The sequence below is a fragment of the Dasypus novemcinctus genome, chromosome 21, assembly GCF_030445035.2.
Source record: "Dasypus novemcinctus isolate mDasNov1 chromosome 21, mDasNov1.1.hap2, whole genome shotgun sequence".
NCBI lineage: Eukaryota > Metazoa > Chordata > Mammalia > Cingulata > Dasypodidae > Dasypus > Dasypus novemcinctus.
The window spans coordinates 17,366,074-17,378,605 of NC_080693.1; the positions used below are offsets into that span (position 1 = coordinate 17,366,074).

The following is a 12,532-nucleotide window of genomic DNA, read 5'->3' on the forward strand; positions in this document are numbered from 1 at the left end:
CAGCACTCCTTGCATGCATCAGCACTGCGCATGGGCCAGCTCCACACGGGTCAAGGAGGACGGGGTTTGAACCGCGGACCTCCCATGTGGTAGAAGGACGCCCTAAGCACTGGGCCAAGTCCGCCGCCTCATTGAGTCTTTACAACAATCCAGCTGCATTCTATTTCCATTTCATAGATGAGGAAAACTGAGGTTTAGAAAAATTAAGCTAATTATCCAAGGCTATGAAGATACACAACATCAAATTATTCTAATTACAAAGCCCACAATCCTCCCACTAAATCAACTTGCTAGTGAAATGAAAGAAAAATTCATTCTTTCTTTGCCACAATCACCTACTCATTTAACAATGAAATGTTCTAAGAATCTTTTCCCTGCCTTTCCTGTTATATATCTATTTGCTAAAATTCTCCGACAACTCAGATTTATGTAAAGAGAACACTAGGACTTCTAAATTTAAATGATACCAGAAACCTGTCACGCCCCTCCCAATCTCCTAGGCAAATAGGCATTTGTCTTTCCTTTCCTCATCAGGCAAATCTAAATAAAAAGGAATTAGGGATAACAATGATAATATAAGAAAAAGTGGAATTTAATGCATAAAGCAATATAAAAGACCTTTTATATTGAAAAAAATATATATACCTAATAAAGGTTTTATGCTATGGATAAACAGGGTGGCAGAGATCTTACTTAGGTACACCTGGTCAGTAAGTCTGCTTTTCTACTTTTGGATAAGGATATCAGCCTTACTTAAGCTGTTTGGTTCAAAAACAAGGAAAGCCTGATGTCTGTAGACATTCCCTTAATGCATAGGTTTCACAAATCCTTCCAGAATGATGCTGCAAGTTCAGAGGATAAAAGGGCTCTGGTATAGCAAGAATTGAGCTTTCCAGAACTTGTGAGATCCTAATCTGCAAAGACCATTTCCCAGGCAGTTCTTCTCCTGCCCCTGCTCCATTAGGGCCTATGGGTGCCAGAAGGATCTATGCTGAATTATGCTGCATCTATCCTTGCCTTCTACGGACAATTGGCTTCTATTAAGAATCTAGCGACTTCCAAGAAGATGGCAGACTAGAACGACACAGGACTCTCTTCTCCTCCAATAAAAATAGCTAGAGGATAGGCTTAAACAGCCTGGAAAAAGATCATCTAGGGTTTAGGACACCACGCGAAGGCTAGACCCCAACCAGAAGAGAAAGGGACAAAGGAGGGGAATGACAACCACAGAACTGTGAGCTGAAACCCAGGGCTGCTGGTACCCTCCCCCACACTAGACACTTTAGAATTCTCAGACTTCTGGGCCTGGGACTACAGACAAAGGGGGCTCCAGGGACCTACCATCCCAGGAAAGGAGAAAGAGAGGGATATAGCCTAAGGCTGACTCAGCTCTTGGCTCAAAAATTTGGTCTGCAGTACCCCAGGAGCCCTTCCAGGTCACGTAGAGCTATGCCAGCAAGGGCTAAAGATAACAGCCCTCCCAACCTCCTTCTGGATTAACCAGCACTGACTGTTGAGGACTCAGAGGGGAGGGGAAATATCTCCTACCCAGGGAAAAGCCAAGTGGCTGCCAGAGAAGGCAGAAGTGGCTGTGAGAAAGTTTGAATTATGAGGCTCTCAGCCCCTAGGCAGGAAGCTCTATCACATGGATCCTGTCTATGTTGCAACAAATACACTCCAACCAGGCACTCAACAGAGAGCTGGCAAAGAGTGCCACCTGCTGGCAGACCAAGGAAGTGAACATGAGAAAATAAAAAACGAGAGGCTTTTTCCAGTCTTTATAGTTTATAGGTCCCTCAAAAGCCCTAGGAAGTGGGTCTGAAACCAATTCCTGGGTCCACAGACCAGTTTTGGGCAGTTAGCAGGGGCAATTCTAATAATCCAGGTTGAGCCAAGAATCAAAAAGCAGTGGTAACATACAGACACCTGCCACTAAATCTCTATGAAGAGGAAGAAATTGAGCATCTGTGCAAACCACATCCTAACCAGATGCCTAGACATCAGCAAAAAATTACAAGCCATACTAAGAAAATGGAAGACATGGAAGACATGGCCCAAAAAAAGGAATACATCAAAGCCCCAGAAGAAATGCAGGATTTGCAAGAATTAGTGAGATGCACAGAAATTTCCAAAATCAAATTAATGAATTCGAAGACAATATGACTAAAGAGATAAATGACATCAAGAAGATACTGAGCTATCACAAAGAATTTGAAATCGTGAACATAAAAGTAACAGACCTCATGGGAATGAAAGACACAATAGGTGAGATCAAAAACACATTACAGACATACAACAGGAGACTTGAAATGATAGAAGAAAGAAAAGAACAGCTGACATTGCAGAGAGAAAAGAACAGATAGAGAAAAGAATAGAAAAAATTGAGCACGGGCTCAGAGAATTGAATGACAACATGAAATGCAACAATATATGTGTCACTGGAGTTCCAGAAGAAGAGAAGGGAAAAGGGGCAGAAAGAGTATGTGAAGAAATAATAGCTGAAAATGTTCCAACTCTTATGAAAGAAATGAACTTACATGTTCAAGAAGTGCACCGTACCCTTATCAGAATAAATCCAAACAAATCTACTCCAAGACACATACTACTTAGAATGTCAAATATCAACAATAAAGAGAAAATTCTCAGAGCAGCAATGGAAAAGCGAACCATCACATACAAGGGATACCCAGTAAGACTTAGCATGGATTTCTCTTCAGAAACCATAGAGGAGAGAAGACAGTGGTATGATACAATAAGGATACTGAAAGAGAAAAACTGCCAGCCAAGAATGCTTTGTCCAGCAAAACTGTCCTTCAGATATGAAGGTGAGTATAAAATATTCACAAACAAAATGAAAGTAAGAGTTTGCAAAAAACAAATCCACCTTTACAGAAAATAGTAAAGGAAGCCTTAGAACCTGAAATAAAAATACAGGAGCAAGAGGCCTGGCAGAGAATACAGAAGAAAGAATAGAGAAAGGATAACCCAAAGAGTGAAAAAACAAAAATACGATATGACATATGAAAACCAAAGAATAAGAGGGTAGAAGCAATGCATTTACAGTAATATCATTGAATGTGAAGGGCTTAAACTCCCCAATCAAAGGATACAAGATGACAGAATGGGTTAAAAAAACATGAGCCATCCATATGCTATTTACAAGAAACTCACCTTAGACCCAGGGACAAACTGGCTGAAAGTGAAAGGTTGGAAAAGATACTCAATGCAAATAGTAACCAAAAAAGAGCAGGGGTAGCTATACTAATATTGGACAAAACAGACTTTAAATGCAAAAAAGTTAGAAGAGATACAGAAGGCCATTATGTATTGATAAAAGGGACAATCCATCAGGAAGATGTAACAGTCATAAATAACCATGCACCACCCCAAAATATATGAGATAAACTCTGGCAAAACTGAACGGAGAATAGACATCTCTACAATAATTGCTGGACACTTCAACACCTCACTCACATATCCTCAAGCAGAACAACTAAACAGAAGATCAACAAGGAAACAGAGAACTTTAACAATATGACAAACGAGTTAGACCTAACAGACATATAGAGAACACTGCATTCAAACTCATCAGGTTATACATTCTTCTCGAGAGCTCATGGCTCTTTCTCTAGGAGAGACCACATGTTAGGGCACAATGGAGCTTTCAATAAATATAAAATGACTGAACTTACACAAAGCACCTTTGCAGGTCATAATGGAATAAAACTGGAAATCAATAATAGATAGGAAAAAAAGTAAATTCACAAATGTGTGGAGGCTGAACAACACAGTCCTAAATAATCAGTGGGTCAAAGATGAAATTGAAAGTGAATAATAAATATATTGAGACAAATGAAAATGAGAACACAACTTATCAAAATTTAGGGGATAAAGCAAAGGCAGTCTTGAGAGGGAAATTTATAGCCCTAAATGCCTATATTAAAAAAGAGCTAAACACAAAGATTTAACTGAACAACTAGAGAAAGTAGAAAAGGAACAGCAAACCAATCCCAAAGCAAGCAGAAGGAAAGAAATAATAAAGAATAGAGCAGAAATAAATTAAATTGAGAAAAAAGATAAAATCAACAAAACCAAAGCTGGTTCTTTAGAAGATCAATAAAATGACAAACCTTTAGCTATACAAAAAAGAAACAAATAGAGATGATGCAAATAAATACAATCAGAAATGAAAAAGGAGAACCTACAACTGACCCCGCAGAAATAAAAAGGATCATAAGAAGATACTATGAGAAACTGTATGCCAAAAAACTAGACAACCTAGATGAAATGGACAAATTCCTAGAAACACCCATACAACCTACACTGATGCTACAAGAAATCAAATTAATGAATTCAAAGACAATATGACTAAAGAGATAAATGACAGCAAGAAGATACTGAGCTATCAGAATTTGAAATCCTGAACATAAAAGTAACAGAGTTCATGGGAATGAAAGACACAATAGGTGAGATCAAAAACACATTACAGACATACAACAGCAGACTTAATGAACCAATCACATATAAAGAGATTGAATCCATCATTGAAATTCTCCTAGCAAAGAAAAATCCAGAACCAGATGGCTTCACAGGTGAATTCTACCAAGCATTTCCAAAGAATTAACACTAATCCTCTTTAAACTCTTCAAAAAATTGAAGGGAGGAAAAATTACCCAACACATTTTCTGATGCCAACATCACTCTAATACCAAAGTCAGATAAAGATACTATAGAAAAGAAAATTACAGACCAATCTCTCTAATGAACATAGATGCAAAAATTCTCAACAAAATACTTGCAAATCAAATCCAATAGCAAAGACTTATACATCATGACCAAATGAGATTCATTCCTGATGTGCAAGGCTGGTTCAACATAAGAAAATCAATCAACGTAATACACCGCATTAACTAATTGAAGGATAAAACCACATGATCATCTCAATCGATGCAGAAAAAGCATTTGACAAAATCCAGCATCCTTTTTTGATAAAACCACTTCAAAAAGATAGGAAGAGAATGGAAATTCCTCAATCTAATAAAAGGCATATATGAAAAACCCACAGCCAACATCATACTCAATGGGGCAAGGTTGAAAGTTTTCCCTCTAAAATACAGAACAAACAAGGATGCTCACTGTAATCACTGTTATTCAATATTATACTAGAAGTTCGAGCTAGGGCAATTAGAGTAGATAAAAAATTAAAGGCATCCAAATAGGAAAAGACTCACTACTTGTAGATGACATGATCCTGTATTTAGAAAATTCTGAAGTATCCACAACGAAGCTAACTGAGCTAATAAATGAGTTCAGCAAAAGTGGCAGGATACAAGATCAACATGCAAAAATCAGTAATGTTTTTCTACACTAGTTCTGAACAATCTTGAGGAGGAAATCAGGGGGAAATTTCCACTTACAACATCAACAAAAAGATTCAAACACCTGGAATCGTTTTAACTATAGAAATACAGCACCTATATGCAGAAAACAACAAAACAATGCGAAAAGAAATTTTAAAAAACCTAAACAAATGGAAAAACATTCCATGTTCATAGACTGGAAGAATAAATATCATGAAGATATCAATCTTACTGAGAATGATTTATAGATTCAATGTGATATCAATGAAAACTCCAACAGCCTACTTTACAGAATTAGAAAAGGCAATTACCAAATTCATTTTGAAGGGAAAGTGCACCTGAATAGCCAAAAGCATTTTAAAATAGAAGGGAGATGTGGGAGGAATTTCACTGCCTTACCTTGAAACATATTAGAAAGCTCCAGTGCTTCAAACAGAATAGTACTGGCATAAAGACAGATACATCAATCAGTGGAACAGAATTGAAAATCTAGAAATTAACCCTCACCTCAATGGTCAACTGGTTTTTGACAAGTCTACCAAATCTCCATGTTAACAGGACAAAACAGTGTCTTCAACAAATGATGCCAGGAGAACTGGATATCTATAACCAAAACAAGGAGAGGACCCCGATCTTACTCCCTATACAAGAATCAACTCAAAATGGATCAAAAATCTAAATGTAAAAGTCAGGAACATAAAACTATTAGAAGAAAATGTAGGGAAACACCTTCAAGAACTTGTAGTAGGTTGTAGTTTCTTGGACCTTATACCCAAAGCATGTGCAATGAAAGAAAAAAGTAGATAAATGGGACATCCTCAAAAAGTAAACACTTTTGCACCTCACAGGACTTTGTCAAAAGGATGAAAAGACAGCCAACTCAATGAAAGACAATGGTAGAAAATATGTGGAAATCACATGTCAGATAAGGATTTAATATCCAGGACATATAAAGAAAAATTACAATTCAACAATAAAAAAACAAATGATCCAATTTAAAAATGGGCAAAAGACTTGAATAGTCACTTGCCCAAAGTAAGAAATACAAATGGCAAAAAAAACAAACAAGAAGAAATGCACATCACTAATGATTAGGGAAATGTAAATCAAAACTAAAATGATATCATTTTACACCTATCAGAATGGCCACTATTAAGAAGACAAGTGAACTACAAGTGTTGGAGAGGATGTGGAGAGATTAGGAACACGTATTCACTGTTAGTGGGAATGTGGAAATGGTACAGCCACTGTGGAGTACTGTTTGGGAGTTCCTAAAAGAGCTAAATATAGACTTGCCACATGACCCTGAAATACCAATACTGGGCATATACCCAGCAGAAGTGAGAGCAGTGAAACAAACAGACACCTGCAACCTATGTTCATAGCAGCATTATTCACAGTTGCCAAAAGTTGGAAACAACCCAGGTGTCCATGAACCAATGAACGGATAAACTGTGGTGTATTCACAAGATGGAGTATTATGCAGCTGTAAGAAGAAATGAAGGCGTAAAGCACATGACAACATGGATGAAACTGAGGATGTTATGTTGAGCGAGGCAAGCCAGACACAAAAGGACAAATAGTATATGATTGTGTAACTATGATCCAAATATATTGTGTAACATATTGTATGACTTTTAAAAATTTTATATGTACCCAGAACATTTGAGAAATGTTTTTATTTTTATTTTTTGTGGTATTCATTGCATTCGATGAGTACATTTTGCAGCATTGCTACACAACATGGATTATAGTTTATGTTATAGTTTACACTCTCTCACAGTCCATTCAGTGGGTTATGGCAGGTCTGTTCCTGTGATATCACTGAGGAAAACTCCAAGTCCCCAAAATGCCACAATATCACACCTTTTTCCCTCTCCCTGCTTTGAGCAACTCCCGTGACCACTGTCTCCACATCAATGATGTAATTCCTTCCATTGCTAGAGTCATAATAATTCTATAGAAGAATACCAGTAAGTCCACTGTAATTCATACTTTATTCCTCCATCCTGAGGATCTTGGGATGGCGATGTCCACTCTGCCTCTAAATTGAGAGGGGGCTTATATCCCATGTATTTAATGGATGGAATTCTCCTTCTTGCAACTGTACTCTCTCAGTTCCCTCGTGTGGTGGTTGATCATCCTTATCTCCATTAGCTGATCTGGGTAAGTCCAACGAACCGGAGAGTAGGTGTTGCAACTCTGCTGAGGCTCAGGGCCCAGCTGGCACATAGACATACCAGAGATTCAAGTCTCCTGAGCATATACCAACCCTAGCGCCAACCATAGGTTCAGAAAAAGTGACAGAAGAGGCATGTGTATAGAGGTCACATCTGAGTCCAACTCCATCATATTCAGGAGGACAAATTCCAAAGTAGGGCCTCAACCTTTTTCTTTTTAAATTATTGTTTATATTTTCAATTATTAAATGTACAAAATAAAATTAAAAATTTTCTTAAATTAAAAAATAATCTATATCCTTGTCTTACTAAAAGACTTCTGACCTTAATTAAACCTTACGAGAATATATTTGTATATATGTGTTATGAGTGATCTCTTCCTGCCAGTTCATAGCCTTACCCAAAATACTGAAATCGACATTAAAAATGGAACTGGAAAAAAGATTCTTTCCTTTTACCACCACCAGCTATATTTTGGAAGAGGTGCCGGGGAGATGAAAGTACCAAAGAGGTGGCTTGTGGTGTGCAACTAGTGGGCCTTAGAAAGTTTTCCTGGGAAAGTGTATCACTTATATTCATGTATTGTTTTCCTACTTGTTGGGCCTAGTGGATGATGGGTCAAGTCAAGGGTAAAGTGGCCTAGAGTACAGTGGCCTGTTTTTTCCTGATCATGCTAGCAAGGGAGGATGGGAAATTGTGGATCCTAAAATGGATCTTAAAAGCTAACAGGAGATACTTCTGGGAAAAGTAGATTATACACATGCATCAAGTTTTGCTCTCTTCTGAAATTCTACTAAAATCAAAGGGATGTGTTTTCAAGCCATAAACCTGCATGGACGGGGAGAACAGAAGAGACCAAAGAAACATCTTTTGTGAAGGTGGGTATCAGATAGACAAGTGGTAACTTCCGCAGCAGACCAGAGAAAGCTGAAACCTTTGCCTTCACTGGGAAAGCCAAGAACAAGCTCCACTAAAAGCAGAATCCACAAAAGGCTGAAAAATTAGTGGTCCCTGGCACCTGTGGAAATGGGCCTAAAATAAGAAGGAATGGCTGAATGCCGATTCAAAAGCAGTTACAGCCTTCTCTATCCTCCTTTCCTCCTGTTGCAGAATGATGCTCTCTCCTAACCTAGCAGAAGCCTGGAGGTTTTATTCTCTGGAAAGGATAGAGTCTTTGGCTTAGGGGACCCAGGTACAATGTGGGTGAGAATCTTACCAAAAATAAAGGGATAAAGAGATTTTCACACTGAATACAAAGACTCAGCCTATTTTCAATGACTCAGCTCCAGAATGGTGGCAGTGAAGCCTTAATCTTTCAGGCACAAGACTGAGGAGAGCAACCAGTCCAAGAAAAAAGCCCTGCAAAAATCACCTTGTAGTTGATAAATCCCACATATATGCTAAGAGTTTCCTCACATATAAACAACCAAGATTACCGGGCATTTAACAAAAACTTCTAATGTGAAAAGTAGAGTTTAAAAACAAATTTGGATTGGCTCTAGACCCCTTATTCTGGTTGTCTTCTGTGACCATTTTCATCAATACCACTTGTAAACTCTGATACCCTAATGCTATATAGCACTTCCCCTTGGTCACAGCTGGGGCTCAATAAATGTTTGAGTAACAGATGAATATATGGTCTTTCTGTTTCCAATCTCTCCTTGTCTGCCTGAACCTAACGAATTTTCCCAAAGTTCAATACAGCAACTACAACAAACTTGGAGGCTTACTCTGTTGGTTTGAAGTAGTATGAACCCAAGAAAAACATATTCTTTTTTGTTTTAAAGATTTATTTATTTATCCCCCTCACCCCGCCCCGTTGTTTTGTGCTAGCTGTCTGCCTTCTGTGTCCATTTGCTGTGTGTTCTTTTGTGTCTACTTGTCTTCTCTGCAGGCAGCACTGGGAATTAATCCTGGGACCTTCTGGAGTGGGAAAGAGACACTCAATCTTTTGTGTGACCTCAGCTCCCTGGTCTGCTCCATCTCTTATTGTCTCTCCTCTGGGTCTCTTTTTGTTGTGTCATCTTGCTGCGCCAGCTTTCCGCATGGTCCAGCACTCTGCGCGGACCAGCACTCTGTGCGGACCAGCACACCTGTGCAGGCCAGCACTTCTGAATGGGCTAGCATGCCGCATGTGTTAGCACTCTGCCTGGACCAGGGGGCCAACTCTCCATGTGGGCCAGCTTGCCTTCACCACGAGGCCCCAGGAATTGAACCCTGGACCTCCTATATGGTAGATAGGAGCCCAATTGCTACAGCCACATTTGCTTCCCAAAACATTTTTTTTTTACACTTTTTAAAATTAAAGTTAATAGATCACAAAAAAGTTACATTAAAAAATGTAAGAGGTTCCCATATAACCCACTCCCCACTTCCCCACTCCCGTCGTTTTTGTAAATTATATTTTTTTGAAGATATATAATCACAAAAAAGGTTACATTAAAAAACATAACAGGTTCCCATATACCCCCACCCTACTCCTCCCACACCAACAACCTCCCCCATCACTGTGACACACTCATCACACTTAGTGAACACATTTTGGAGCACTGCTGCACCACATGGATAGTTGTTTACCCTGTAGTTCACAGTCAGATGCTGGACTTTATATATTCTGCCATAACCCATTGAATGTACTGGGGTAGTGTGTGAACCAAAACATATTCTTAAATTTAATTCATTCCTGTATGTGTGTGAACCCGCTGTTAAGCAGGCCCTTTTGATGAGGATACTTCAGTTAAGGGGCGAACTACCTCAATCAGGATGGGTCTTAATTCTATTACTGGAGTCCTTTATAAGAGAGTGGAATTCAGAAAAAGCCACAGGAAGCAAAAAGCTGAAATGAAACCTGGAAGAGAATGGAAAGACCAGCAGATACCACCATATATACCTTGCCATGAGAAAGAAAAGCCAAGGATCATTGGCAGCCAGACTCAGAATGCTGGTCTTTGGGAAGAAAGCATTACCTTGATGATGCCTTGATTTGGACATTTTTCCCAGCCTCAAAACCGTAAGCTAATGTAAGAAAGAGATCTCCTTCTGGAAGAAAATAAGGCTCACCTGATTGTGAAGAAGAAAAGAATTTATTCTCAATCTTGCAAGAAGGGGCACACAGCCAGAAAATGTGGCCGGTGCCCCGAACAAAGAAAAATGACAATTTATACCTCTTAAGCCTAGCGCACAAGCTCTTCCTGTTTTTCCATAGATTGGATAATTCAGAGGTTACAAGCCTATATGAGAAGTCTAACTTTCCCGTGCAAGTTCCCCAGTTTTTGATTAACTGTTTCCCCCATCACATTCCAACCGTTTTAGCTTTTACCTGCTTCTTTTGCCAAATAAGGTATGGAATTGAACATTGAATTGGTATTAACTTAGCTCTTTCTTGTGCATCCTTTTTACTGGCTACAGGACTGGCTTAAGCTGGTTTCCTTTGTTCCTGTTTAACCCAGGAGTGGGAGACTGAGGCAGTAGGTTGCCAGGTTACATTAATATTTTTTTCCTTTATGAGAAAACTAAACAAATATGTTTCTTACAATCACCCTACTTTCTCTTAAAACTCTTTTTAGTTTTCACATTTCTATTCTTCAAATTTTCTAAGAGCTATTTCATACTCTTTATCATAGGGATCTCCTTCTTTAAGGGGGTACAGATTGTTTTGTCAATACTGTATGGGCATTTGTTTGGTTAGGGTGGTTTCAGGGAGTCTATGAACTAGCTCTCGGGCACATGGGATAATACAAAATCTGACTGTAGTAAGCACCCCAGCTGAGATAATGAGGGAAGTTAAGATGGACAGTTCAACCTCTCTCCACTTTCCAAACCAATTTTCAAGTCCATCCTGTGAGTGAATTGCTAATGCCAGAATTCTCTGTTAATTCCTCAGATAGGGCTGTTAGGCCATGTAAAGCTTTAGTGCTAGTTCCGTCAGGGGCACTGTTATTGAGGTGAAAGTACAGCAGCTACCTCCAATCATAACAAAGACTCCCCCTTTCTCAGCTAGCATATCTAAGTCTATTCTATTTTCCCATACCATTCTGCTAGTAGCATCTAATTGTCCTGCAATTCGCTTAAATGCATTGCTGGTATAATTAACAAATCTATGTTGATTATAATAAATGTAATGAATCCAATCTACATTTTTATTAATGGTGACCCACCAGAACAAGAATGACTCAAACTCACCTGCTACTTGATTTCTAGCCTTAAATTCATCTGGGACTCCTCGGGGAACTCCTATACTGTCTAGACAGATCTGCTCGTCAAAAGAACCAAGTTGACTTTTCTTCTCTCTCCCTCCCTGGGATGTTATTTTCACTTCTTTTTCAAATGTCAAGGTGAATGGGATAGCCAATTGGACTACAGCACAGGTTCCACCCCACCTCTCAGGCACTATCGGTCAGAGAACACCTTTTCCACAGTACCACCGCTGGGTCTGCTCGAGGTATGACCAAACTGGAGAAATTGTCAGTACTATCACTGTTCACATTTAACACTTGAGTACATGAGGCCATGGTTCCAAGGTCCTGGAATCTTTCCCCCTGTCTTCTGAGACAAGCAGAATGATTCCCTGGGCCTAGACAGAGGTGGGTATGGCCTTGATGTTTCCGTTTTTGATTGGTGGGAAGAGAGAGGACAATGTACTACAATTTTCACAGGAGTAGCATTCTGGAAGAGGAGTATCATGCACTTAAACTCCCTTTTATGCTTTTCCATATCTAGCAGAAAGGGTACAATATGAACTGTGGGTTGGCCTGTTGCACAAGCATAACAGTTGTTTTTGTTCAGACTCTGGACTGTATATTTGACCCATTCTACCCAGGCATTAGTCTCCCCATATCCTGTCTTCTGCCTTAAGTATCCTGACTGCCTTGGGATCATTTTGAATTAGGGAACCAGCTTTTGGTTGGTTTTCCTGTGGTATTTCTGAAGGGTTAGCTAGAGAGGGTGTTGTTGATGTTGGGCCCACAGGGGGAGGAAGGACTCATACAGAAC

General features: G+C 39.2%; 1 protein-coding gene across 7 annotated transcripts in view; it reads right to left on the reverse strand.

Moving 5' to 3' along the window:
- LOC101425908 (zinc finger protein 624-like) overlaps window positions 1-12,532 on the reverse strand; it is a 68,153-nt gene that overhangs the window by 24,586 nt on the left and 31,035 nt on the right. The window lies entirely within an intron of this gene.